General features: G+C 37.2%; 1 long non-coding RNA gene across 1 annotated transcript in view; it reads left to right on the top strand.

Moving 5' to 3' along the window:
- LOC149119656 (uncharacterized) overlaps positions 1 to 25,760 on the top strand; it is a 30,073-nt gene extending 4,313 nt beyond the window's left edge. The window contains exons 3-4 of the long non-coding RNA XR_016227961.1: positions 18,991 to 19,099; positions 25,540 to 25,760. This is a non-coding gene — a long non-coding RNA (uncharacterized LOC149119656). The remainder of the gene's footprint in view (positions 1 to 18,990; positions 19,100 to 25,539) is intronic.
- The last annotated feature ends 1,822 nt before the right edge of the window (positions 25,761 to 27,582 follow it).

Genomic DNA, 27,582 nt, shown 5'->3' with positions numbered 1-27,582 from the left:
AGGAAGATAGAGTTAATTTAACATTTGAATGTCATTCAAGCTAATCCAACAAGCTAAAAGAATAAAGGAGAATAAAAACAGATGAACATGTCAATAGGTTCTAGGGTAGGGTGGAAAGTATCGCTATGTTCCTAAATCTGTATATATGAAATACATGAAACTTGTATAACAAATAAAATTTAAAAAAAATAAAAAAACAATAAAAATCAACACCTTCATGTTAACAGCTTTTAGAAATCTGAAAATTCCTACAAAATTCTGCAGCAAATATGCTGCTTTGTAGTGAGATTGGGAGTTTTACTGTTAATATCAAGAATAAGACACAGATATTTCCTAATGTAATACTTCCTCAATGCTATAGTATAGTTTCTTGCTGATATAAGAGGGAAAAAATTAAATAAACAGCATAAAGTTTTGGAAGAAATAAATAGCACTGTCATTCACAGAGAACTGATGTGTCCACAGAATGTTCAAAAAATCTAAACTTAACTGGTAGAAATAGTGAGGTCAGTAAAATATTGGGATATTGAATCAATTTATGAAATCTTACAGTTCTCTATATCCCAGCAACAAGAATTAGAGAATAAAATTGTTTAAAATGTCATTTACATTAACATAAATCACTCCCCTTAACACCTGGGAACAAGTCTAACAAAACACAGGCAACATCTCTACCCAAAAGTCTAAAAACAATCATTGTTATAGAAATTAAATAGGAACTGAGTAAATTGGGTTCATGGACAGGGGAGTCAATATTATAAAGTTGTCAGTTATTTCTGAATTAAGATGTATGAGAATATTCAACTCAATCTCAATTAAAAACCCAAGAGATTTTTTTCCTTTGAGTAAATTATCATTATGATTCCAAATACATGGAAATGAAAAGATCCAAGAAGAATCATAACCATAATGAATAAGAAACCCATAAATATGTGCAACTGTTATGCATCACTTAAAAATGGAAATTAAATAAAAAATACAAGAACAAAAATAGAAAATGTAATATACCAATTATCCAGTTATAACATTATTTGTTATGGAAGTAACTCAATCTATATTTTATTAATGGTGTTATATATATAGATGGAAACTTGTAGCCATTAAAATGTATGAAGATCTATTTCATTAATTTTATATTGCACTTGTGAAGGTTCATTTCATTTAACTTATGGATATTACCAAATAAAAAACAATGGTTAAGGTGATATGATCCAATTTATTTAATGTAGGATGTTTCCAAAGCTGGACGCTTCCAGCTGTGAATTTGGAGTTAAGATTTACTTTTCTACAAATATTTCTGACTCTATAATCATAAAAAAGGACAAATATATTTCTATGTTTGAAAGAAAAAGCATGACAGAATGCCTCACTGAGATTACAGCAGAAGAAAATTTCCCCAATATGACCCCTTTGCTTATAAAACCACCATTTTAGGTTTAAATTTGGAGTCACAGCCAACAACTTTTCCCATCTGCATGTTTGAATATTTCCTTGCATGACAAAAAATGCATGGCAAGAGTAAATAAAATATTTAGAGGCCATCATTTCACTTTCCAAAAATACCTTTCAGTGAGAGGAAGAGGGAGAAGAATAGAGCGCAAGTACAGTTGGGAAAGAATATACATACATCACATACTCAGAAACATCCTATGCCATGTTTCTCATAACTCCCCCTTGCTCCCCAACATAGAATTGTTAAGTATGATAAGTTTTTGTGACTAGTAGCTGGGTTGTACCAAAATTATCAGCAGTTAAGACAAGCACATTATTTGAGAATAATTTAAATACTTTTCTGTTTCTCAATTTTTTCTTTCTCTTTCATCCCTTCCTCCTGCAATTTGAATGAGCTATTTTATTTGTGTTTGCCTGAAACTTCTACAAAAGCTACTTATTTTATGAGGTTTTTTTTTTATCAATATGCTTTTCAATTAATGGGATAATGATATCCAAAAATAAGGCAAATGCATAATACAGATAGTATTAGGGCAGGCGTTGCCATGAAGCAAGTTAAGCCGCCACTTAATAGTCCCATATCTCATATTGTAGTGTCTGAGTTCAAGTCCTGGCTATGCCACACTTCTAGCCCAGCATCCCACTAATACACCTAGGAGGCAGCTGATGATGGCCCAAGTGCTTGGATTCCCGTCACCCATATGGGAGACTGGAATAAAGTCCCTGGTTCCTGGCTTCAGCCTTGCCCAGTCCCAGCTTTTGCTGTCATTTGAAGGAGTGAACCAACAAACAGTAGATCTCTCTCTCTTTCTCTCTCTCTCTCTTTCTCTCTCTCTTTTCTGTCACTCTCTCCTTCTTTCTCTGGGTCTCTCCCTCTGTCACTCTGCCATTCAAATATATAAATAAGTTTTTAAAAATACAGAATACTTACACAAAAGAATTTATGAACAAAAGGAGACATTATAGCATTAAACCTTTCAATTGCAGCAGGATAGTATATTAATAGAAATGATGCTTAAAATTATAAGGTATTCATTTTTATTCTCTGTGTATAATTGATTTATTTTTGCATGTGAAATGTCTTGAAACTTATAACTAATATTTTCATAAAAGTTTATTATTCAATTTAATTTTAGATCATTGAACATTTATAGAGGGAATGAGAACTTTACATTGATGCAAAAATTTTGTTTTGAATTAAAAATACATGAGTTTGACAGTTTATGGAAGTGCATCATTAATGCAATTTAAAATTTAAGTGAAATATTGTATTGCACGCACATCTACAGTTTTTAGAAACAAATAGCCAAGCCTCTCTTATCTGAGTACTAAATGCAGCATTCATTCAAATTTTATTTATCTTTAGGATAATGGGTTAATATTTTTCTACAGCAATGTCTCAAAACACTGGAGGATTGCAATGACAGACAGAGAAGGTTTGTTTTCATTATGCTGGTGTTTGTAGGACCCATAGTTTTTAAGTATGAATTTCAAAGAGGCAGTTTTTTTGTAAGCTGTAGCCTGATTGAAAATTCTACATCTAGAATTTAGGAACATGTTCTTAACGGCTATCTGGTCTCTTAAGAAACTGAACTCAATTTCACTCATTTCTGAAGTGGGAGTAATACCACTTAGAATTCTCAGAAGACTGAAGAAAAAAATAATGAATCATAATTACTATAATGAATTGCAATTAATATAAAAATATATAGAAAACATTCCTGGGAATATGAAATGATTGAAAACACTATCACATCATCATTTTTTTAGATTTATTTATTTATTTGAAAGTCAGGGTTACACAGAGAGAGAAGGAGAGGCAGAGAAAGAAAGAGAGAGAGAGAGAGAGAGAGGTCTTCCATCCACTGGTTCACTCCCCAAATGGCTGCAACAGCCGGAGCTGTCCCAATCTGAAGCCAGGAGCCAGGAGCTTCTTCCGGGTCTTCCTATGTGGGTTCATGGGCCCAAGAACTTGGGCCATCTTTTACTGCTTTTGCAGGCTACAGCAGAGAGCTGGATAAGAAGTGAAGCAACTGGGATTTGAACCGGCACCCATATGGGGTGCTGGCACTGCAGGCTACAGTTTTACCCACTATGTCACAGCACCAGCCCCACGTCATCATTTTTGAAAAAAAAATATGAAAGTAAAATCAATATACGTTGAAACTCATAGCAACATAATCACAAGGGGAAAAGCTCCTAGGGAAAAATTTTCCCAAGAGCCTGAAGTTGAGTGAATATTGAAACAATATGTCTAAATCTCACTCTCTTTTGAATACGAGAATGTGCTTAATGACCATGCCAATTCCTTCCAAACACCACACACACACACACACACACACACAAACTTAATTCTTTGCCTAAGCTGCACCATATCAGTTGCCACCAATAGTTGAGACAGATGTAATACAGAAATGTAAACATAAATTGTTGATTTCTATTGAGATATATATATATATATAGCCATGCCAATGATTGCAAATGTTTCAAAATATTCACAATGCTATGCAAAATGTTCTTATCAAAGCTACTATTTTCACTGCCCCTTGGAACAGTTGGAAGTTTTCCTTCTTAATCTACTGGGAGAAGCACCTTTTACTTGTAGGGAAGGCAGAAACATTTTTAACAAAATTAGAGCATAAGTAACTTTTGTCATTAGTACCCCCAATCTTCTCTTCCAATTCCATTTATGCCTTGGTCTCATCCACCACTCTCTCCCATCCATGTTGTTTCTCTATCTCAGGCCCCTTCGGTTTCTTGTTTGCCAAGGATTTTCTTGTCAGGACAAAACAGGGTTTCATTATCATTAACAACTTCATTTGTATATGATGGGCTATCCTTCCCTGGAAGGAAATGAATCTAAATAAAGAATGTCTGAAGTTGGAATTTCAGAAAATGTGAAACAGGGGACTCTGAGACGCCTGCAGATTATGCCGCAGGTGCCATTGCTTGCTTTATTTATGCTTAGATCTGGCTTCCTGTGGTTGCAAAGTGAGGCAGGTGCCTCTGAGGCTCCTGTTTACTAAAACAAGTGGAGTGAGTTGGGGCAGAACTAAAGAATGGGGCAATAGCTTTAGCATATGCTGCTTCTGTTTGTACCCAGAGGGAATGACGAAGTCCTGTGGATGCAACCTGCAATAGCATAGTCTCAGAGTATTTGTCTCTTACTCTCTCTGGGAACCAAGTCTTGTCACTCCTGCTAGCAGCCACAGGGCCAGCAATATGCAAAGACTTCTAGCTGTGTTCCCCCCCTGCCAGCCCCTTTGGTGCTAAAGGCAGTGAACTGACAGACTGCTTTTTATTTTCTTATGACAGCCAGCAAATGTTTTGGTTGGAAACCTTCCCTGAATGACAGAATACCAGGTTTGAAAGAAACATTTTCATGAAATATGTCCCCCAGTGGGATGGATCTTGTTTGCACATTAAGACACTGCTGCATTCACCCATAAGCACTAGCTCATTCCAGCCTCCAAATACTCACTTTCCATCATATAGATGTGTGGCCTTAATATTAGGGAATATAAATGTGTTTTCCATACCCTTGAGTTACTATTCCCCTTTTTTTTTTGTATCTTTCCACTTGTTGGTATGGTACAGATTAGGAAAATAGACCTCAAATGCAGAACAATGAGAACAATGAAGTAAGATAGTGACATTAGGTGGAAAGGGCAATTATCGCCTTATAGCTTTTTATATAGAATTGGCTATCATTTCTGCTCTGATACATTCCACTTTCATCCTGTAACAGGATCTACAGCACCCAGCATAATTTTTATATTAAACAAGAGATTGTTGACATTTACAACTAGTGATATGACTTAAACAGCTGCAGTTCAAGTGATATAATTTACTTTAAAGCAATATAAGTTTTTTTTTCTTCTGTCAGTACATTCCTGACTTAATTCAGTGTATGAGCAAGTAAGTTGGTCTCTTTGGTTTGGTTTCCCAATTTGTGAAGTCACAACAGTTTCTTTCTAAGAGATGCAGTGGACATTCTCTGCCATTTATCAAGAGGGCCTCCACAGTCCACTGTATCTAACACAAGACCCCATTGTCAGCATGCTCTCCTTGGGAAGTCTAGTATTTGATACAGTACAAATTCCTGCTACTATTGTGAATCTTCCGAAAGTTTACGGAAAATACATGTATAATACAAAGTATATTTTCACCAAAATAAACCTAACCTTTAATTCCATTTTCCGTGACATTTTTGGAGTACCTACATATTTTCCACTCTTTGTACCAATTTGGGACAGCATTAAAATGTTGATTTTTGGGTGGTGAATTTTCAACAATGTTACGAATAGTCTTCAGAGCATGTGGGCTTGAAAAGTCAATTTATTAAAGCGTATTTCTCCCAATTCAAGGAAAAGAGAGATAAAATGATGCTGCAAAGAGGAAGATAGGCTGCTAAACCTCAGCCGTCTAACTCTCTCACGCATGTGTTATAACTTTTCCTTTTTTCCCTTCTTTTCTGCATACACAATACAGTAAGTATGTCAGATTCAAACATTGAGGAAAACATGGTCGATGGTTCTAATGAATCCATAACTGGCATTTTTATGGGAACTTAAAGTTTGAATTCCTGTTCCTGAAACACATATGAGTGATTTCATTACTTCCATTTTACATATGAAGGGACTGATGCTCAGAAAATCCATGTAATTGCCCATGGTCATCTAGTAACTAAATTGGATAACTGGCCTATAAACTACTGTCTGTGTTAACTATGCCGCAGTGCATCGCTCAGTGTCAGATCAGTCAGTACCCTTGATTTCACTTGTGCTTATTTTCTTAATCCTTAGAGTCATTGTCAGAAACAAGGTGATGCTCAGGATGGACCATGTGTCCGCGGTGGCATGGTAAATTGTCTGTTCTTTTAATGTATGAGGCAAGGGATACTGGTAATTAGGAAAAGAAATAACAGGAACAAAACACAAAAACAATAAGCAAAAAATTTCTGTGCTTCAGTGTTATTCAACTCTTTGCTTAATTAGCCATACGTTATTCATTATTCTCAATTAAATATACAATTTTAGAAGTGCATAGTAGAATTATAACTAAACCTAGATCCCAAGAATCCTGATTATGGTAGAGTGACCATGTTTAAGGATGCTCCAAGCCTTAAAACACAGATTAGTACCCATGATTGTTGGCTTAAAAAATTACGCCCTACTTTTGCTGTGATCAACATAAACCAAGCATGGGGATTTCATTAGGAAAATGGAATTTTTTATGTACCTACCTTTTTCTTGATTTAGAGATTATAAACATTTACCTTCAAGTTACATATTTTAGATAGACTACTTTCTCTGATAAAGATTTGAAACTAGTGAGTTTTTTATACAAGCAAATTTAATAGTAATAGATTTAAAAGTAATATTGTGTTTAATGTATATTAATAAGGCATTATTAATTTTATTCTACTACAGAACTCAAGTTTGGATTATCAAATTTTGTTATTCAAAGGTTTCATCACTTTACTTCATACCATGTAACAAGGATCTTTATATGTTAAATTGAATACATTAATACTTATATGTTTAAAAGTACCAGAGAGACTATCAATATTCATTGTGATAGGATTTCAAATACAGCATTTTAGTAACATGACAACTGCAGCATTAGCTAATGGCACTAGAATTGGAATTTGTTTTGTTAAGTAATCTACTTCAATAACAGAGGAATTTTGCCTGCATTGATATTCGACTGTGCTTCCTTAAGCAGCAGAGGTAAAATTAGACTTTTCTGACTAAGCACAATCCTAGCTAAAATAATTATTTGATTGCCATATTCCATGCTTCAGAAAGAATAAGATTTACATAGCAAATCAACATTCATGTGGCTCAATATGCCATCATTTCCCTTTAAATTAATGAAGAACAGACATTTAAAAATGTGTCTTCACCACAATGCTTAGCTAGGAAATTTTCTTCACATCAAAAGTTGAAATGTAGGCTGAAATAATTATGAATCAAAATGTCCTCTTCCAAGAATATTTATATCTGATTAAAATACAAATAGGAAAGCTCCTAAATTTACTGAAATTTTGAAAAATAAGATTTTTCCAATGTATCACATCAGTAAGATATCTTTGTTCTTTCTTTTTGTAGAAGAACAGAGATTATGGTTTCCATTTTTTATATGAAATAAATATCTTAATATCCTTAACGTATTTATTACCCCTTGAAGCAGTGGTCATAAATTTACTTGAAAGCTAAGGCCACATACAGAAAAATAAATAAACAAAAGAATCTGAATCCGACTAGTGTAAAACACTGAAGGGGCTGGTGCTGTGGTGTAGTAGGTAAAAGGCACCCCCTGCAGAGCCTGCATCCCAAATAGGGACCAGTTCAAGTCCCAGATGCTCCACTTCTGATCCAGCTCCCTGCTAATAGGCCTGTGAAAGCAGTGGAAGATAGACCAAGTCCTTGGGACCCTGGACCCACGTGGGAGACCCAGAAGAAGCTCCTGGCTCCTCATTTCTCCCTGGCTTAGTCCTGTCTGTTGTGGCCACTTGGGGATGAACCAGAGGATGGAAGATTCTCTCTCTCTCTCACTCTCTCTCTCTCTCTATCCTTCCTTCCCTCCCTCCCTCTGTTTCTCTGTAACTCTGCCTTTCAAAATAAATATTTTTTAAAGAAAATACTGATTAATAGTAAGGATTGGTGAAAGCATTTGGACTAAATATCAAGATGTCACTTGGAATGGCCACATCCTATATTGAAATGCCTGGGTTTGAGTCCCGGCTCTGCTTCGGAGTCTAGCTTCTTGTTAATGCACACCCTGGGAAGGTAGCAGGTAATGGCTCAAGTAGTTGGATCATTGCTACACACATGGATGGAGTTCTAAACTCCCAGCTTCAGCCCCTGGCCCTCAGATTGTTTTAGGCATTTGAGGATTGAATAGCAGCTAGGCTTACACTCTCCCTATCTCTCTCTCTCTCTCATCAATAAACATTAAAAAAAACAATAAAATAACCATTGTGAAAAATTCCAGTTGTAACACATATTATCTTTGAGACCCTTAAGTGATGTTGAGAACATTCCTGAACCTCAGTTTTTTTTAATTTGTTAAAATGTTAATAATAATAAACACATTATATAATTACTATGACGATTTGAATATATATTGCATTTAGTGACTTAGCACCAATGAAAGGCATAGAGAAAGGGTCTAGTACATCGTGGAACCATATGTCCTGGTTTGACTATGTTGGTCTCAGTTTTTTATTCTCAAAAGTGTTCAGAATTTAAGTAAAACCAATACATTGTATTATGATTAAGTTTTAATATTAATGATGCCATAGAATCAGATACAGGGCAGTTATTGAACATTCCCCACTTATACTACCAAGCACTTATTTTCCCATTTTTTTCTATATGCATATTCCTCAAGATTCAAGGATGATCTCTGTTCACCAATGGAGTGTTTGTATCTATATGAGCTAGTCTTTAGAACACACGCTCTGAGCCAAAGTCTCCCCAGGATTTCTGTGTAGAGAGAATCCAAAGGATACATTAATAGTTCTCTCTTGGGAAACTTTGACTATCCTCCCACCTACTTCATGCAATTCTTTATTTTGGTAAGCCTGAAAAATCTAAATCAAACCAGTATTTGAAAGAGAAAACTAGAAACTTCTCTCACCTTGAGCTAGACATTTTTCTAAAGGTCTTTTGGACAAGAAGTCTGAAATCAAACAACATTTCAGTGGAAGATACCACTGAAAGATCTTTGATTCCCCGAGATATACCCAAATTCCAACAAAATGATAAAAATAAATAGACATTTCATGGCTAGCTCTATTTTAGAAAATTAATATAAACATGTACACAAATAAGATGCAACTTGGAAATAGTATGCACTACCGTAATTAGAAATTGTCAGTGTATGCCAAATTCCCTTGGCTATGCATACAAAGTCAATGCTCAAATTAGAAATTACTTCTAATATTCTTGTCTCCCATTTCTAATATAGTTTTGACAAAAAGGTTGACAATATTGATTACTACTAAATATTGACCAATAGGGGGCCGGTGCCGTGGCTCACTTGGTTAATCCTCTGCCTGCCGCGCCAGCATCCATATGGGCGCCAGGTTCTAGTCCCGGTTGCGCCTCTTCCAGTCCAGCTCTCTGCTGTGGCCCGGGAAGGCAGTGGAGGATGGCCCAAGTGCTTGGGCCCTGTACCCTCATGGGAGACCAGGAGGAAGCACCTGGCTCCTGGCTTCAGACCAGCGCATCGCCGGCCATGGTGGCCATTTAGGAAGTGAACCAACGGAAGGAAGACCTTTGTCTCTGTCTGTGTCTCTCTCTCTCACTATTTATAACTCTACCTGTCAAATAAAAAAATCATAAATATTGACCAATAAATACTACTGAGTATGCTAATTCATTTCTCTCTTTTATAGACATCTGTTATATGCTGCTGTGGTAATAATCTTGAAATAATAGGAATCGGGAGCAGACTACCCATTACCAGGATCTATATCCTTTGGTAATTATCTTCCAAAATTATGGTAATTTAGGCCAGCGCCGTGGCTCAATAGGCTAATCCTCCACCTGAGACACCGGCACACCGGGTTCTAGTCCTGGTCGGGCACTGGATTCTGTCCCAGTTGCCCCTCTTCCAGGCCAGCTCTCTGCTGTGGCCAGGGAGTGCAGTGGAGGATGGCCCAAGTGCTTAGGCCCTGCACCTGCATGGGAGACCAGGAAAAGCACCTGGCTCCTGGCTTCGGATCAGCGTGGTGCACCGGCCACAGCGGCCATTGGAGGGTGAACCGATGGCAAAGGAAGATCTTTCTCCCTCTCTCTCTCTCTCTCACTGTCCACTCTGTCTGTCAAAAAAAAACCAAAATTATGGTAATTTATGTCATGAAATTATATATTTTTGAAAGAATTTAACATAGTAATTTAAATTCAAATAATTTCATTGTGATAGAATCTAAAATGGAGTTTGCTGGAGTCTTGGTCACATGCCATGGTGTTTTAGTACACTTATTATTTTATTAGGTTGATTTAAATACATTTAAGCATATTTTGACAAAATAAATCTCCAAAAATATAGAGTATGCCAGTGAAATCTGTAAAATATGAGTTGAAGCTATGTGTTTAAACAGAGCATGGCACTCTTTACCTAGGTTTCTATTTGTCTAAAATTCAGGTTTGTGCTATATGAGCACATGTCCTTGGGGAGACTTGGGAAGTCCAGGGCTCCGAGTCCACACATCGGCGCTGGAAGGGGAGCAGACCTGCGTGGAGAGCGTGGGAGCCCACAGTTCGGGACATCAGCGGCAGACTCAACACACCAGTGCTGGAACGCGAGGTGAGCCGAACCTCAATAACCCGAGACACCGGCAGGCAAGCGGAGAGAGGAGACTAGAGGGAACGACCCCTGGGGCGGGGGGGACTTCACCAAGCTAACTGGAAGAGAGAGAGGGGGAAAAAAAAAAGGTGACTGGTATGGACACGGGTTTCTCTCTCTCCGCTCACCTCTCAAGGGCGAGCAAGACAAAGAGCAGGCGCCATCTTGGACATACGTCATAAGCAGAGCGACCTCAGGTCTGCACCGGCCCTGAGCCTAGCAGTAAAACCTGACTCTGGGTGGGGCGAATTAACAGGAGAATTCACAATTATACACACAGTAAAGCATACATCATATTTGTTAAAATTTAAGAGCATGAAAACAAAGTTTCATTTCACCACTAATGTAATGAAATGGCATCACTACTATTATTAAACTACTACTAATGTAATGACATTACTAACGCAATGCTCTTCATCAGAATAATGATAAACTGGCAAATCTCATAGACACTGATTTTCTTTTTCCTAAAATTTGGCATAATGTTTTGCCAAACAATTCCCAAGGGATAATTTTTAAATAAGCAGGGCTTGAATTAGTATATATTTAAAGGAATGGGACAGGACTAAATAGATGATAACCAAGAAATAGTTAAGTTCTCCCCCTTCCTCTAGATTCCAGATATTTCTCGTCAATATTTTCAGTAGTGTCCACCTGTGAATGATACGTAGTATGATGGGAATTTTTTGATCAGTATGATTGCCCAAAAAGGCTTAGATGGAGTAACAGAAAAGGACTTTAGGAAGTGGAATTTGTTGATAAGCTAGTGCATCGACTTTTAAATAACTCTCTTGGTTGTTTCATTTGAAGCAGGATATCGTGTAGTGAGTAGTTCTTGTCAAAAATTTGAAAATGTTGACCTTTTGTAAGAAAACCTACAAGAAATACATAAATACCCTTCTCTGAGCCAGTTCTGCCTCCTTTTGTCACCAACTTCAGCTCCCAGGTTAAATGTTGGAAGTCTCTGACATATGCTAACTCAGAAAAACAGAGAGGCATCCCACAGTATCTGCTATTCTGTAAACACTGCACTAGCTACATTAGCTTTTAGTTTTTCAAAATCCTAAGATTCTTTCTGAAAAAAAAAAAAAACACTGTCATGCCTCTATGGTTCAATGCACTCTTCCCCTTGCCTTTGCAGTATTCTAGCTGGTATAAAGATGCTTGAGATGCCCCTACCTGACCGCACCTGTGTGCCTACTGGCCAACCAGGCTAATTAACCACTCCCCTTTGGAAGTGGATTAAAGGCCTGGGACACGGACACGGTGGGCCGAGCCCTTTTATTTGGCCTTTTGCTATTGTGGGCCCATGGTGCCCTGCACCTTCATGCCACGTGGTCTTCAGGCCACTTGCTCCATGCTTCCTGGCCTGCATGCTCCTCCACATGGCTGGCTCCTGGTGCTTGATATGAATCCAGACTCCCCTCTCTCTTATAGGTAGAGCTCTCATTCTCCTATGCATTCCTCTCACTGAATAAAAAGCTTAAAAACTTATAAAAAAAAAAAAGATGCATGAGAATCTCTGATAATTTCATTATGTTGTCTTCCAGGGCCTTCTGTAAATCATGGAAAGATGCTGTACCTCCAGAAAGATGCAGAAGTAACTGCAAAAGGCTTCATGTTTTGTTTTTAAATTAAAATTTACAAGAACAATATCCTCTAGTTGCAATTCCCATTGGAAAACTGAGTTTCTGTGCCAATGTTAATTTGTGTTTTTATAACTTTTCATTTTCAAAAATTCTTACTTATGTATTAGATTCCCTATTTGTTTTTTTAATATTTATTTATTTGAAAGACAAAGTTACAGAGAGGCAGAGGCAGAGAGAGAGAGAGAGAGAGAGAGTGAAGTCTTCCATCCGATGGTTCACTCCCCAGTTGGCTGCAACGGCCAGAGATGCACCAATCAGAAGCCAGGAGCCAGGAGCTTCTTCCAGGTCTCCCATGCAGATGCAGGGTCCTAAGCACTTGGGCCATCTTCTACTGCTTTTCCAGGCCATAGTAGAGAGCTGGATCAGAAGTGGAACAGCTGAGACTTGAACCAGCGCCCATATGGAATGCAGGCACTACAGGTGGCAGCTTCACCAACTACGCCACAGTGCCGGCCCCTAGATTCCCTATTTGTAAATATTTCCCTGTTTTCTTTATATTCTCTCTTTACACACACACACACACACACACACACACTCATTATTTTCAGAACTATTTTAATAGACATTTATTTATTTGAAAGGCAGAGTTACAGAGAGAGAGAGAGAGTCTTCCATCTGCTTATTCACTCCCCAAATGACTAAAATGGCTGGAGCTGGGCCGATTTGTAGCCAGGAACCACAAGCTTCTTCAGGGTCTCCCATGTGGGTGCAACGGCCTAAGTTCTTGGGCCATCCTCACTGCCTTCATAGGTGCATTCGCAGGGAGCTGGATTGGAAGTGGAGCAGCCAGGACTAAACCTGGTGCCCATTTGGGATGTCCGTGCCACAAGCAGCAGCTTTACTCACTACACCACACCGCTGGCCCTTATTTTCAGAACCATTTGAAAGTAAGTGGTAGAGCTGCTGTTTTGGTGCAGTGGATTTGCCCGCTGCCTGCAACACCAGCATTCCATAGGCACACTGGTTCATGTCCCAGCTACTCCACTTAGGATCCAGCCCCCCGCTAATCTGCCTGGAAAAGCAGCAGAAGATGGCCCCAAGTACTTGGGCCTCTGCCGCCAATGTGGGAGACCAGGATGGAGTTCCAGGCTCCTGGCTTAAGTCTGGCTTAGCCCTGGTAGTTGCAACTATTTAGGGAGTGAATTGTCAGATGGAAGATCTCTCTCCTCTCTCTCTCTCTCTCTCTTTCTCTCCCCTCCTCTCGGTTTCTCCCTCTTTCTCTGTAACTCAGCCTTTCAAGTAAATAAATCTTTAAAAAAAGAAAGTAACTTGCAAAGCGGATGCCTCTTTGATCCTAAGTACTTTATCATTTATTTCTTAGGACTTAAGGAATTATTTTACATTAGTGTAATTAACAGGTCATTTTTCAGATTTTGCCAAGTGTCTTCATCATATACTTTAAGAAAAAGAAAAAGAAAACCTGATCCAGTATTGCCTTCAGTTTATCTGTTTATTCTAATTCAATATGGAACAATTGTTCACTTATTTTTTATCATGTGGTTGGGGGGGTCAGGAGATATGATGCTTTTATAATCTTGATATTTTTGAAGACTATAAGTTATTTATTTTATAGACATTCTTTGTATTTATATTAGATGTTTCTTAGTGATCAAATTTGGGTTATGTATTTTTAGCACGAATTTTAGAAAAAATTTTACATTCTTTCCCATGTATGGTATCTGGAAGCAAATAAATTTGTTTGGTCCCAGTATGGGAGATGATAAACATGATTGCTTAGTAAAGGCATTATCTTTTATGTGTTTTCACTGTAAAATTATATGGCATTGTTAAGCCAGCGTTTTGGAACAGTAGGCAGTGCCAACCACAAATCCACTCTTCCAATACTGAGGTGTTCACATCAAGGAGCCAGGTCCTTAAGAGAGCAGGGAAAAAAAAGTTGCCACTTTTGTGACTTTCATTTCCTAGAAATTTATTTAATTCTTCAAATTAAAATTCAAAATTAGATTGCAAATTAATGAGTATAGAAAACTCTCCCCAACTAACTAAGATTCACAAATATTTGTCTATACGATCTGCACTGACTGCTTTATTGTAGGCTTAGATTTAAATGAACTGTAAGCAGACCAGAAAAGCCTTTCCTTGGGTTTCAAAGATTTCTGTAGACAGCATCTGGATAACGGGATTCCTTTGGAAACAAGCATATTTTAAAAACTGATATATTGGCAAGCATTAGCACAGCAGTTAACCAGCTTCTTGGGATGCCCACACCTTATATCTGAGTGCCTGGATTGGAGTCTCAGCTCCACTTCTGATGCAAGCTTCCTGCTGATGCCCACCCTAGAAGGCGGCAGATGATGGCTCAAGTATTTGGGTCCCTGCCACTTATATGAGAGATTAAGTTACTGTCTCCCTGCTTCAGCCTAGTCCAACCCTGGATGTTACAGGTTTTTAGGAGACATTCCTGGGTGTTGTGAGCATTTGGGGAGTGAACCAGCATGTAGGAAATCAATCTCTCTCTCTGCTCCCTCGACTTTAAAATAAATAATAAAAATGCAAAAATATTTTAAAGATTTATTTATTTATTCGAAAGGCAGAGTTACAAAGGTGGGGGGAAGGGAGAGAGAGAGAGGGAGAGAGGGAGGAAGAGAGAGAGGTCTTCCATCCACTGGTTCACTCCCCAGATGGCTACAACAGCCAGAGCTAGACCGATCTGAAGCCAGGAGCCTAGAGCTTCTTCCAGGTCTCCCACGTGGGTGCAGGGGCCTAAGGACTTGGGCCATCTTCTTCTGCTTTCCCAGGCCATTAACAGGGAGCTTGATTGGAAGTGGAGTTGCTGGGACTCAAACCAGCATCCATATGGGATGGCAGCACAGCAGGTGGCAGCTTTACCTGCCACACAATAATGCTGATGTTAAAAAATGATTTTTTTTTTAAAAAGTCAATACATAGGTAATGTAGTGGTAGTATTTTGAGACAAAAAATTACGTCTTACTTGGTTCAAGATGATACTTGGTATTGTCTCTCACCTTCCAGACTTCTCTGTACATTATTTACTACTTCAAGTCTTTCACATAGCTTCAAATAATTCTTTTATAACATGTACTTTCTTTTTTTAGTTGTTTATCTTTTTATTTTGATTTTGAGCATTTTTACAGATACTGCAAAAATTTGATAAACATAAAAGTATGTTTGCAAGTATTTATTTTTCTATCACTGGCTATGAGCATAAATTCTGGTAATGTTTGGTTTTATCAAATCCTCTCATAATTATTTCTCATAAAGGAAGAAAAGACAAAAGGTCTTTTAAAAAGTGAAAAACTGGACTATTTTGATCTTAATATTAGAAAAGTAGAAAAGGAAGAGAGCATTAAAGTGTCTCTTTATTCAGACAGAATAAAAGATGCCAAACAGAGTTAGATTAAGTTGGCTGTGGCATTGCCAAAATGTGTAATTCTGTGCAAATGTGAAAATGAAAAATTGTTTTAGAGTTATAGGCCACAGTGGCAAAATTTAACCATAATCTCTGGAAAATTTTCCTCTTCCAACTTGAGCTTTTTTGTGGAAAAGAAGTCTGCAGGAGATCCCCAGATGACTTGTAAGCTGTTTGAAACATGCTCAACAGCCTTTAAAGTCTTCCATCTTCTTACTTTGTTTTGTCTTCTTCATTATTTTTAGCATGAATCTATTTCTTTTTCCCAGACAATTACATGTGTTTATTTTATTTTGATTTAATTAATTGCACATCAAGTTATGGTATCCCAAATAGAGCATGTCATTAAAAAACACTTCTCAGGATCTAATATTATGGTGTAGTGGGTGAACCTGCCACCTGGGCACTGGTTCATATCTCAGCTGCTCCACTTCTTTTTTTTTTAATATTATTTTCTAGAATTGCTACATCATTCCAAATTTCCTCCTTTTCCTAAGTGAACCCAACTCACACATACATATGTATACACAAACATTTTATATACATATAAAATATATTTATATATTTATAAATATATTATATGATATAAAATATTTTTATATATAACTTAGGAGACTGAGACAGAAATAGCTCCCATCTGCTGGTTCACTCTACAATCGTCTGATACGTTCAGGGCTGGGCTGGGCCAAAGCCAAGATGTATGAAATCAATCCAATTCAATCCAGTTGGTATCAAAAACTCAACTACTTCAGCCATCACCTGCCTTCTTCCCTGGTCTGCATTAGCAGAAATCTGGAATCAGGAACTGAAGCCAGTACTCAAACCCTGGACCCTGATAAGAGACATGCACATCTTAATGAGCATCCCAACCATTAGGATGAATATCCACCACCAAAATAGCTTTTTACCATAACATTGTACGAAGTGTATGTTATGCTCCACCCTAAAATTCTTTTTTCAGACCTCATCTTGAAATAGTCACCATCTCCACTCAATGCCCAATATCCTCACATACTATTATTTGTCCTGTTTCCAGAGCATTCCATGCCTGTACTTTTTCACTTCTGCTCGTCATTTTCTCAATAAAATACCTCATCTAAGAACAACGCCCTCTTCTGAAATTACTAACATTTAACTTTTTTTCCCAAAGAAACCTTTTCTTTAATGAATATAAATTTCACAAGTACAACTTTAGGAATATAGTTATTCTTCCCACCATACCCACTCTCCCAGCCACACTCCCACCCCTCCTCCTCCTCTCTCTCCCCTTCCCAGTCCCATTCCCCATTAAGATTCATTTTCAATTAACTTTGTACACAGAAGAAAAACTCTGCACTAAGTAAAGATTTCAACAATTTGCACGCACGCGCGCACACACACACACACACAAAACCTGTTTGAGAGCAAATTTTACAGTTAATTCTTATAATACAACTCATTGAGGACAGAGGTCCTGCATGGGAAGTAAGTGCACAGTTACTCCTGTTGCTAACGACACTCATGTATGACGTCAGTGCCCACCTGAGGCTCTTGACAGGAGCTACCAAGGCTATGGAAGCCTTTTGAGTCCACAGTCTCTGTCAGTATTTAGATAGGGCCATAGCAAAGTGGAAGTTCTTTCCTCCTTTCAGAGAAAAGAACTTCCTTCTTTGATAGCCACTTCTTTCCACTGGGGTCTCTCTCACAGAGGTTCTTCGTGTAGGTTTGTTGTTGTTGTTGTTTTTTTTTTTTTTTTTTTTTTTTTTTTTTTGCCACAGTGTCTTGGCTTTCCATGCCTGAAATGCTGTAATGGGCTTTTCAGCCAGACCAGGATGCCTTAAGGACTAATTCTGATGTCAGAATTTCACTCATTCTTAAAGGCTCTATTTAATTGGTACCTCTTTGATGATGAGTTTTTTTTTTCATTATTCTTATGATTGGAATGAATTTACTCTGCTCCTTATGTTTTACACACTTTTTAAAGAGATACCCTCATATTTTGCCTCATATTATAGATCACTTCCATGCAAATTTCTTATTCAATAAAGTGGATGCTCCCTAAAAACACAAAAAATATCTTTGCTGTCTTTGTATCTTCATCATTAATCCGTTGAATAAAGTTGATGTTTCAGATACTTTGTAAGATGGGAAACACAGTTCAGGACTTGTCAACAAATAACAAGTAGCACACGTTAGCGTTTGTCAGGCAGCAATGCAGTACACTGCACGTTATTATGCAGTATACATTGTCCCAGTGTACTATTTATAAGATTGCTATTTTTGAACAGTGATAATTTGAAAAAAGTGTTTTCTTTTAAATAAAATGAAAATGTACTTCTAGAAAATCCTTTCATTAATGTACTTCTTATTTATGTTATGCATGCAATCTTTTGTTCAGTTGAACATTTAGTAAACGTAATTTTGCAGTAAAGCTTATGTCGTTTTCACAATTTAAAAACACCTTCAACTGTTCTACTAATTCACCTATCATTCTTACCAATAGAACTCTAAAAACAAAACATTTATTTCAAAGTTATGATAAGTGTCCTATACATGGGACAATGTGATATAATGAGTTAAATATCACTCCTCCAGGAAATCTGGTCTTGAATAAGGTAACTGTCTTAAGATAATCTATATCTTCTTTGTAGACTGGAGTGGGGTATAACCAAAAAAGGAAATTTAGCATCTCTCTTCAAAAGGATGTTTGAAACTCTTCCAGTAAGTGAATTCTGCTGAACACCTGGAGCAACTCTGCAGCCAGTTTAAATAGACTACTGAGTCAGTAATGATTCACAAGAACTGTATTTGGTTTTTATATGTGAGCATGTGCTTTAAATAGGTATGTAAGTGCTGGATAAATATTACTTTGTGTTAACCTCCATTTCAGGGTTTTATGGAAATATTTATGGACAAAATTGCAGACTTAAACTTCTTTATGAAGAGAATTTTTGGAATCCATTAGTACATTTTAATGGATTTAAGAAAGAACCCTCCATGGCTCAGGAGGTCCAAAGTCACCACTGAAATTAATGGAAAAAAAGATCCATCACTATGTTTTTCATTAAATGTAATTTTAAAAGAGATTTCTAGAAAAGAAAATCTTATAAAGGTTTTGAAAAATAATCCTAATAATGAAATATATTAATTTTATTGAAGGAGAGCCACTACTTGAAGATTTTCTCTGAGAAATGCTGGAAGCTCATTCTATGCTTCAGCAGTAAAGAGCTTTTGATCAAGAATCAATGGCCATCATCAGTTTGGGAAGGTAAGAGTACTTCATACTTTGTCAAAGCTTTACTCACCAACCTATTTGCTCTACTTTTCAGATGACTGGAATTCCAATAGAAATGAAAAACACACTCTTTTTAAGTTATCATCATGAGATCTGGACTTCATTTAGGATGGACTTGACAGAAGCTCTAAACTAAATCATTTTTTAAGCATAGATAATAATGAATGGGCGGCACATTGTGGAAGTTAGGAGCTGAGTCTTACTCATCTTTCCAAATTCAACAGTCAAATACACTCACATGCATCAAGCAATAAGTAATGGACACCCATCCATATAAAGGATCAGAAGGGAAGAGTAGGGAAGGGAGATTTTTTTTTAACTTTTATTTAATGAATATAAATTTCCAAAGTACAGAATATTGATTACAATGACTTCCCCCCCATAACATCCCTCCAACCCGCAACCCTCCCCTTATCCACTCCCTCTCCCCTTCCATTCATGTCAAGATTCATTTTCGATTCTCTTTATATACAGAAGATCAGTTTAGCATACATTAAGTAAAGATTTCAACAGTTTGCTCCCACATAGAAACACAAAGTGAAAAATACTGTTTGAATACTCGTTATAGCATTAAATCTCAATGTACAGCACACTAAGGACAAAGATCCTACATGAGGAGTAAGTGCACAGTGACTCCTGTTGTTGACTTAACAAATTGACACTCTTGTTTATGGCCTCAGTAATCACCCTAGGCTCTTGTCATGAGCTGCCAAGGCTATGGAAGCCCCCTGGGTTCACTGACTCTGATCATTTTTAGACAAGGCCATGGTCAAAGTGGAAGTTCTCTCCTCCCTTCAGAGAAAGGTACCTCCTTCTTTGATGACCCATTCTTTCCACTGGGATCTCACTCGTGGAGATCTTTCATTTAGTTCCCCCCCCCCCCCAGAGTGTCTTGGCTTTCCATGCCTGAAATACTCTCATGGGCATTTCAGCCGGATCCGCATGCCTTAAGGGCTGATTATGAGGCCAGAGTGCTGCTAGGACATTTGCCATTCTATGGGTCTGCTGTGTATCTCACTTCCCATATTGGATCATTCTCTCCCTTTTTGATTCTATCAGCCAGCTAGTATTTGCAGACACTATTCTTGTTTATGTGATCCCTTTGGTTCTTAGTCCTATCATTACAATCAATTGTGAACAGAAATTGATCACTGGGACTAGTGAGATGGCATTGGTACATGCCACCTTGATGGGATTGAATTGGAATCCCCTGGTATGTCTCTAACTCTACCGTTTGAGGTAAGTCAGCTTGAACATGTCCCGAATTGCACATCTCTTCCCTCTCTTATTCCCACTCTTACATTTAACAGCAATCACTTTTCAGTTAAGTTTCAGCACTTAAGAAGAATTGTGTATTGATTACAGTATTCAACCAAAAGTATTAAGTAGAACAAACAAAAAAAATACTAAGAGGGATAACATATTAAGTTGCTCATCAACAGTCAGGGTGAGGGCTGATCAAGTCACTGTGACTTGATCAGGGAAGGGAGATTTTAATAATGGCACCTATCATTTGTCAATAGATCGTTGCTTTAGAAACTATGCTATTGACTTCACTTTTATTCTCTTACGTATTCTTGCAACAATTTTGAGGAGGAAAGGAAGAAGACTGTACTAGAGAATAGAACATTTTTTATGAGACCAAATAATACATCTATTAACCGGAATATACATCAGATATTACGTAATTATTAGTAATGTTGTGTAAGTGAGTAATGAGAAGAAAATCAAAATCAGAATGCTGAGGAAAGAAAAGCTTGTGAAATGGCCTCTTCTTTTCAACCAAGATTATGCATCTATTTGATTTTAAACACTTACAATTTTTGGTTTACTTTATTTGTGAGTTAATACTTGTGTACAGCAGGTCAAATTTACATCTGTGTGTATAAACTATGAAGTGCGGAATTTAATAAGCCATTCATTTTCCTCACACACTTAATTTTTAAAGAATCTATTTTTGAGCACAATACATTACATGGAATAATTGGACTATGCAGTAAAATCATTCTAAAGAATAGAGCTGTAATAGCACCAAAGCAAGAGTAACATGAGTTCTCTTGCCCACACACACCCTCCATGGATGCACATATGACTTTTTCACATACAGTAACACTTATAACTTATGCCAATGGAGTCTCCATTCTATACAATTTTGATAGCAAATTTCAATGTCCTTTGAAACTTGTAGGGATGATTTAGCTTTCATATAATTCATTCTGGCACAAATTAAATCGCACTAATGTTGAGATTCAGAAAACTGGCAGAGTTTCCTATAAAACATTTTTCTCTTCTTCAAAGAATTCAATAAATTCCTGGGAGTTTGACCATCATATCCCAATGCAAGGCCCACATGTTGAAATAAAAATGTACTTGATTAATACTTTCAAATAATCTAGTTAGATCATTGGACTACACCTGGAATACTAACCTTGACATCACATGTTCTGGTTAGAACTTAGTTTTGTGGTATATGCAAATGAATGTATTAATATATTTTTTGATTTTACTAACTATTCTACTTCTGTATTTTAATCAAGTTAAAAGTTGACACAAATATTGTGTTTAATTTCACTTGCACCCTAGCATTACAATTGCAATAACACATTTCATGTATCTACCAAGTAAAAGTCTTGATTTAAAAAAAGGGAATATATACAGTTTCAAATTAGCTTTATCATATGAAGAAATTAAATTTGATAATTAACAATATTGTACTCACATATTCCAAATGAATCCAAAAGTTTTGACAGAAAAATCTTTTATTTCTTTAAATTTAATATTAGTTTTGCATAAATCTATTCAATAAGACACAATGTAAGTAGATGTTTTAGTCTTGTAAACCTAAAATTCATTTTTTGAGAAACTAAGAATCCATTTCAGCATATTTTAAAATCCAATTCTCTATAAAACTGGGTGAAAATTTAGAACTGATAACGTTTGAATGATCATGAAATCAGTTATTATATGGCTATTTAACAGGGATAATAGAGAATGTTTTCTCTGCCAAACATATCAGAGGATTAAACTTTCTCCTCTTGTACATAGCTTCCACAGTTTGCATTATTTTCAAATATTTGATCAAGGAGGCTTCCATCCTCTCAAACTATTCTACGTATAGGGAGTTGAAAATGGCTGCATTTAAACATGATATATGGGGTCTGCATAGGGGTGTAGCAGGTTAAGCTGCCACCTGCAACACTGGCATCCCACATTGAAGTATTGCTTCGATTTCTAGCTGCTCTGCTTCCAATCCAGCTTCCTGATGCTGTACCTGGGAAAGCAGCAGGTAATGACCCAGGTGCTTGGACTCCTGCCACCCACGTGGGAGATAAGGTGTGTTCCAGGCTCCTGCCTTCAGTCTGGCACATTTCTGGCTATTGCAGCCATTTGGGGAATGAACCAGCTGATTGAAAAGTTCGTTCTCTCTTTCTTTCCCTCTCTCTCTCTCTCACTATGCCTTTCAAATAAGTCAAGACATAAATCTTAAAAAAAACCCTGACATATTAGCAATCATTAGGAGAATTCTACTCACTATATATAAGCTGTATGTATAGCATAAACATATATTTACATATTATATATATTTATACATATTTCAGAGGTCACAATTAAACTGGGAGGGCATGTATATCATAAAAATGCACTCAAAGTTTTTAATTTTGTAAGGTAAAGGGTTAGTGGAAATGTAATGGAACAGTAGAACATATTCACTGGATAGTATTGGAAAGCAATAATATGTTTGCATGTATTTTTATCCACCTTATATCTTTCTAAGATAAATATGAAGCAACTTATGATAAAATATTAAAATAAAATAATATATTACAATTTCTTGATTTCAACTCAGTAAGAATAAATTTTACTACTAGATACTTCAAAATGTTGCAAAACATTATTTTTCCAGGACATTTATAATGTTTTATAATGCACTCTTAAAGTTGAAGAATACATTGTTAATCTTACTTGTTTTTATTACTAAGTGATGAATTAAATAGCTTGTTCACTTTAATGCTGATTTTAATTTAACATTTTTGTATCTGACATTTGATTTTAGGTATTTGTCTCCTAATATTTTAGCATGAAGTGAATTCTTTTCTGAATCACGAAACATGTTAACCTATGAAAATATAGCTGATTCTGTTTAAAAAAGGACCCATGTTTGTTGCATTTTTTTTTCCTGTTAGAAAGTTTATTGATGGATTCCCAGCACATAGAAAAGTGCCTGGTGAGCCAGTGTTTCTATCATTCCTATTACTGTTATATAATTAGTCTGGCAGTCAGAGTGATCCTTCTAAAGTATCAGTCAGACCATGTACCAGAAACCTCGAAGGGTGTTTCATTTCACTCCCAGTAAAATACAAGACTTTTTAAATTGGCTGTGACACTTCACAGTTTGTTCCTCTCACCCCTCACCTTGCTCACCTCCTGTTCTACTAGTCTTCCTCTTGCTTACTCTTTTCCAGCTCTGCCGACCTCTTTATTGTTTCCTAGCTTGCAATAGGCACACTTCTTCCTTGGGGATTTGCACTCACTGTTTCAGCTGTCCAGAACACTCTTCCCCTAATAGCTACATATCTTCCCCTCTCAACTTTTCAAAATATTTGCTTCAATGTCCCCTTGTCAATAAGGCATTACCTTTGACTTTATTTTTTAAATAAACTAAAATCCAGAGTAGTTTTAAATTTAAAAAACAAAAATCATCAATATACACAGTTCCCATATACTCCACACCCAGCTTTCCTTATTATTAACATCTCATATTCTATTTGTCACAATTAATAAATCACACCCAGTTTCCTCTACTTTTTTTTAAATATTTACTTAATTTGTTTGAAAGACAGAGTTACAGGGAGAGATAGAGCCGGAGAGAGAAAGAGAGATCTTTCATCCACTGGTTCACTCCCCAAATGACCACAATGGCCAGAGCTGAGCTGATCCGAAGCCAAGAGCCAGAAGCTTCTCTGGTTCTCCCACGTGGATGCAGGGGCCCAAGCGCTTGGGCCATCTTCTACTGCTTTCCCAGTCCACAGCAGAGAGCTGGAACGGAAGTGGAGCAGCCAGGACTTGAACCGGTGACCATATGGGATGCCAACACTGCAGGCTGGGGCTGTAACTTGATGCACCTCCTCTACTTTTTAAATCCTAACTCTATATATCTCTCACCCCTCCCATGCTCTAGTAATCAACATTCTGTATTCAGATTGAGTTTTTATTTTTTATCCCCCATATAAAGGAGAACATGTAATATTTGTCTTTCTGTGTCTAGCTCATCTCCCTTAACATGATGTCCTCCAATCCCATCCATTTTGCTGCAAATGACAGTATTTTATTCATTTTTATGGTTGAACACCATTTCCTTATACGCACCTACACCCACCCACCCCCCCCACACACCACATCTTCTTTATCAAAGACATTGAAGGAAATTATTTTTTTGGATAAGACCCCGATAACATGGCAACCAACACAAAACCTGATGACTATTTGAAATCGCAGGGCTTCTGGGCAGGCACTGTGGCACAGTGGGTTAAAGTCCTGGCGTGAAGCGCCAGCATCCCATATGAGTGCCGGTTCTAGTCCCGGCTGCTCCACTTCGGATCCAGCTCTCTGCTATGGCCTGGGAAAGCAGTAGAAGATGGACCAGGTCCTTGGGCCCCTGCACCCACGTGAGAGACCCAGAAGAAGATCCTGGCTCCTGGCTTCAGATGGGTGCAGCTCCGGCCATTGTGCCATCTGGGGAGTGAACCAGCAGATGGAAGACCTCTCTCTCTCTGTCTCTACCTCTCTCTGTAACTCTTTCTTTCCAATAAATAAAATAAATCTTAAATAAAAAGATCACAGGGCTCCATAATCCCCAATCCCCCACCTTCTACTGGCACTTTCTGTGTCTTCCTTCCCTGCTTTATTTTTTATAGCACTGATACATTTATTTATTTATTTATTGTATTTGTCTTTCTTTCCCCAATATAATGTAAATTCTGTATAACAGAGATTTTCTTTCATTTGACCACTGGGATGTGTCACATCTTTAACTGTCCATGGCACCCATGAGGCCTGCAATATTGTATCTTCTGGATCAATAAAATTTTCTAAATTTGTACATCCACTAGACTCATAATAAGACTAGTTTTCAAGTGTTGCATTTTCCTTTGGGAAAAGACTTTGAAGTAATAACTGGGTCAGTAAAAATGCCAAATTTACCTAATTAAGAGCCACACAATGTCAGAAAAGTCGCATAACCTATTTGTTCTTCAGTTTGTCCAGAGATAGAGCATGAATAAGTATAATATCTACTTCAAAGATTGATACGAGATTTATATAATGTGTGTGTGTGTGTGTGTGTGTGCAAGGCTTGGCATTTTTTCTCAATCCCTATATCCTATTCGTAGTAATTATCATTCTTATCTTTTAAGACAGCTTTTCAGATCATGGTCCAGCACAGATCTACCCCCTTGTCAGCTGTCTCTGTTTTGTTCTTTATCATCTGTCAAGCAATGCCACTGTTTTTGGATAGAATCAAGACTGAAGAATGACAGAGAAAGCTGTGTCTCTGTGAACAATTTCTCAAAGAACAAAATCCTCAGTAATTCTAACTCTGATAAATTGTGTTCTTATTGTCAATCCCAATTATTAATGAAACTTATGGATGTGGTGGGCTTCCCTCCAATGGGCATTCTGAAATAAAGTAGTCACTGCAGCTATTTGAAAATCCTAATTCTTTTGCTGTTCCATACTGAATTCATGCTATTGTAATTAAAATTAAATGGAGAGTGGTAGTAGCTGATCACTATAGAGATTACTAAAGGTAGAAATAGGTATTTATACACATATTAACAACAATAAAGAGAGAGAGAGAGAGAGAGAGCGCAATAATCAGCATCATACAAAGCCCATGAGAAAATATATGCAATTTGGCTTGGAAAATTTTCATTTCGAAAATGAATACCATCCATTAACTCTATAGATTTTGATTTTGTTTTCTATTGGTATCACAAAAAAAGGTGACAAGTTGAGGGTGCTTTTTTCTTCCTTTTTTTAATGCAGTTTAAACCATGCTCCTATAAAGATAGTAAGTGAAGTAATACCATTTGTCCCTAAAGTAACTCAGCATCATATAACAATCACAAATTTCAATATTAATAAAGTTAAACTTGGAATTATTTTCCAACCACTTAAATAATGAAGAGAAATTCTCTTAATGATAACCAGCAAAGAAAAGTCTGTGTTCAGAAAGGTGATCTCATGTCTGGTGTTGTGGTGCAGTGGGTTAAGCTGCCACCTGTGATGTCGGCACCCCATGTGAACATAGGTTCCAGTCCCAGCTATTCCATTTCCAATCCAGCTCCCTGCTAATATTTCTGGGAAAGCAGCAGATGATTATTCAACTAGTTAGGACTCTGCCTAACTGGTGTTCCAGGCTCCTGGCTTCAGTGTGGCCCAGCCCTAGCCATAGCAGCCATGTGGGGAGTGAAGCTCCAAGCTGAAGACTCTATCTCTCTCCTCTCTCTCTCTCTCTCTATAACACTCAAATGATCTTTTTAAGAAAGAAATGTGATCTTCATGTTCACCTTGCTTCCTTCTGGACCAGCCTCCAACATTGTAGCCATTAGAGAGTGAACCAGCAGATGAAAGATCTCTCTCTCTCTGTCTTCACTCTGCCTTTCAAATAAATAAATAAATTGCCTTTTAAAAAGAAAATATATGCCTAAAATTAACTAACATACATCAAACAATTTTCAAAGGCTTAGTGTTTGATTTAATGACATGACACCATTTTTAATATTTATTTATTTGAAAGGCAGAGTTACAGAGAGGCAGAGGGAGAGAGAGAGACAGGTCTTTCATCCTCTGGTTCACTCCATAAATGGCAGCAATGGCTGGAGGTGGGCCAATCCAAAGCCAGGACCCTGGAGCTTCTTCCAGGTCTCCCACATGAGTACAGAGGCCCAAGGACTTGGGCCATCTTCTACTGCTTTCCCAGGCTATAGCAGAGAGCCAGATCAGAAGTAGCAGCCAGGACGTGAACTGCTGCCCATATGGGATGCCAGTGCTGCAGGCAGAGGTTTTACCCACTATGCCATAGCACTGGCCCCCAACATGACAACTTAGAGAAGTACACATGGAACACACATTATGTAGAATGTTGATAAAATTTAATTACCATAAGTAAAGTTAGTCTCAGTTCATGCTACGGGAAAATGAAATTTAAGCACAAGTCAGTAAAATTTTGCTCTAATACAGAAGTTTGCATTATTTATTAATAAAAAGGCCTTATTTCAAATAAGCACATCTTCCCATTTCACTCATAAAATTGTGTGTGAATTTACTGTTTTCAATTGGTTCCTAGAACCAATTAAAATCATTTTAGTTATAATTAAATTGAGACTATAGAAATATCATCTGAAATTATAAGCCATAGTCATGTTTGTTCTAAAATTTATTCAGAAAGTCATTTC

The sequence above is a fragment of the Oryctolagus cuniculus genome, chromosome X, assembly GCF_051225735.1.
Source record: "Oryctolagus cuniculus isolate XC-2025 breed Fujian yellow rabbit chromosome X, ASM5122573v1, whole genome shotgun sequence".
Classification (NCBI taxonomy): domain Eukaryota; kingdom Metazoa; phylum Chordata; class Mammalia; order Lagomorpha; family Leporidae; genus Oryctolagus; species Oryctolagus cuniculus.
Note: the sequence above shows the minus strand (reverse complement) of the source record. Positions and strands in the feature narration are given on the sequence as shown.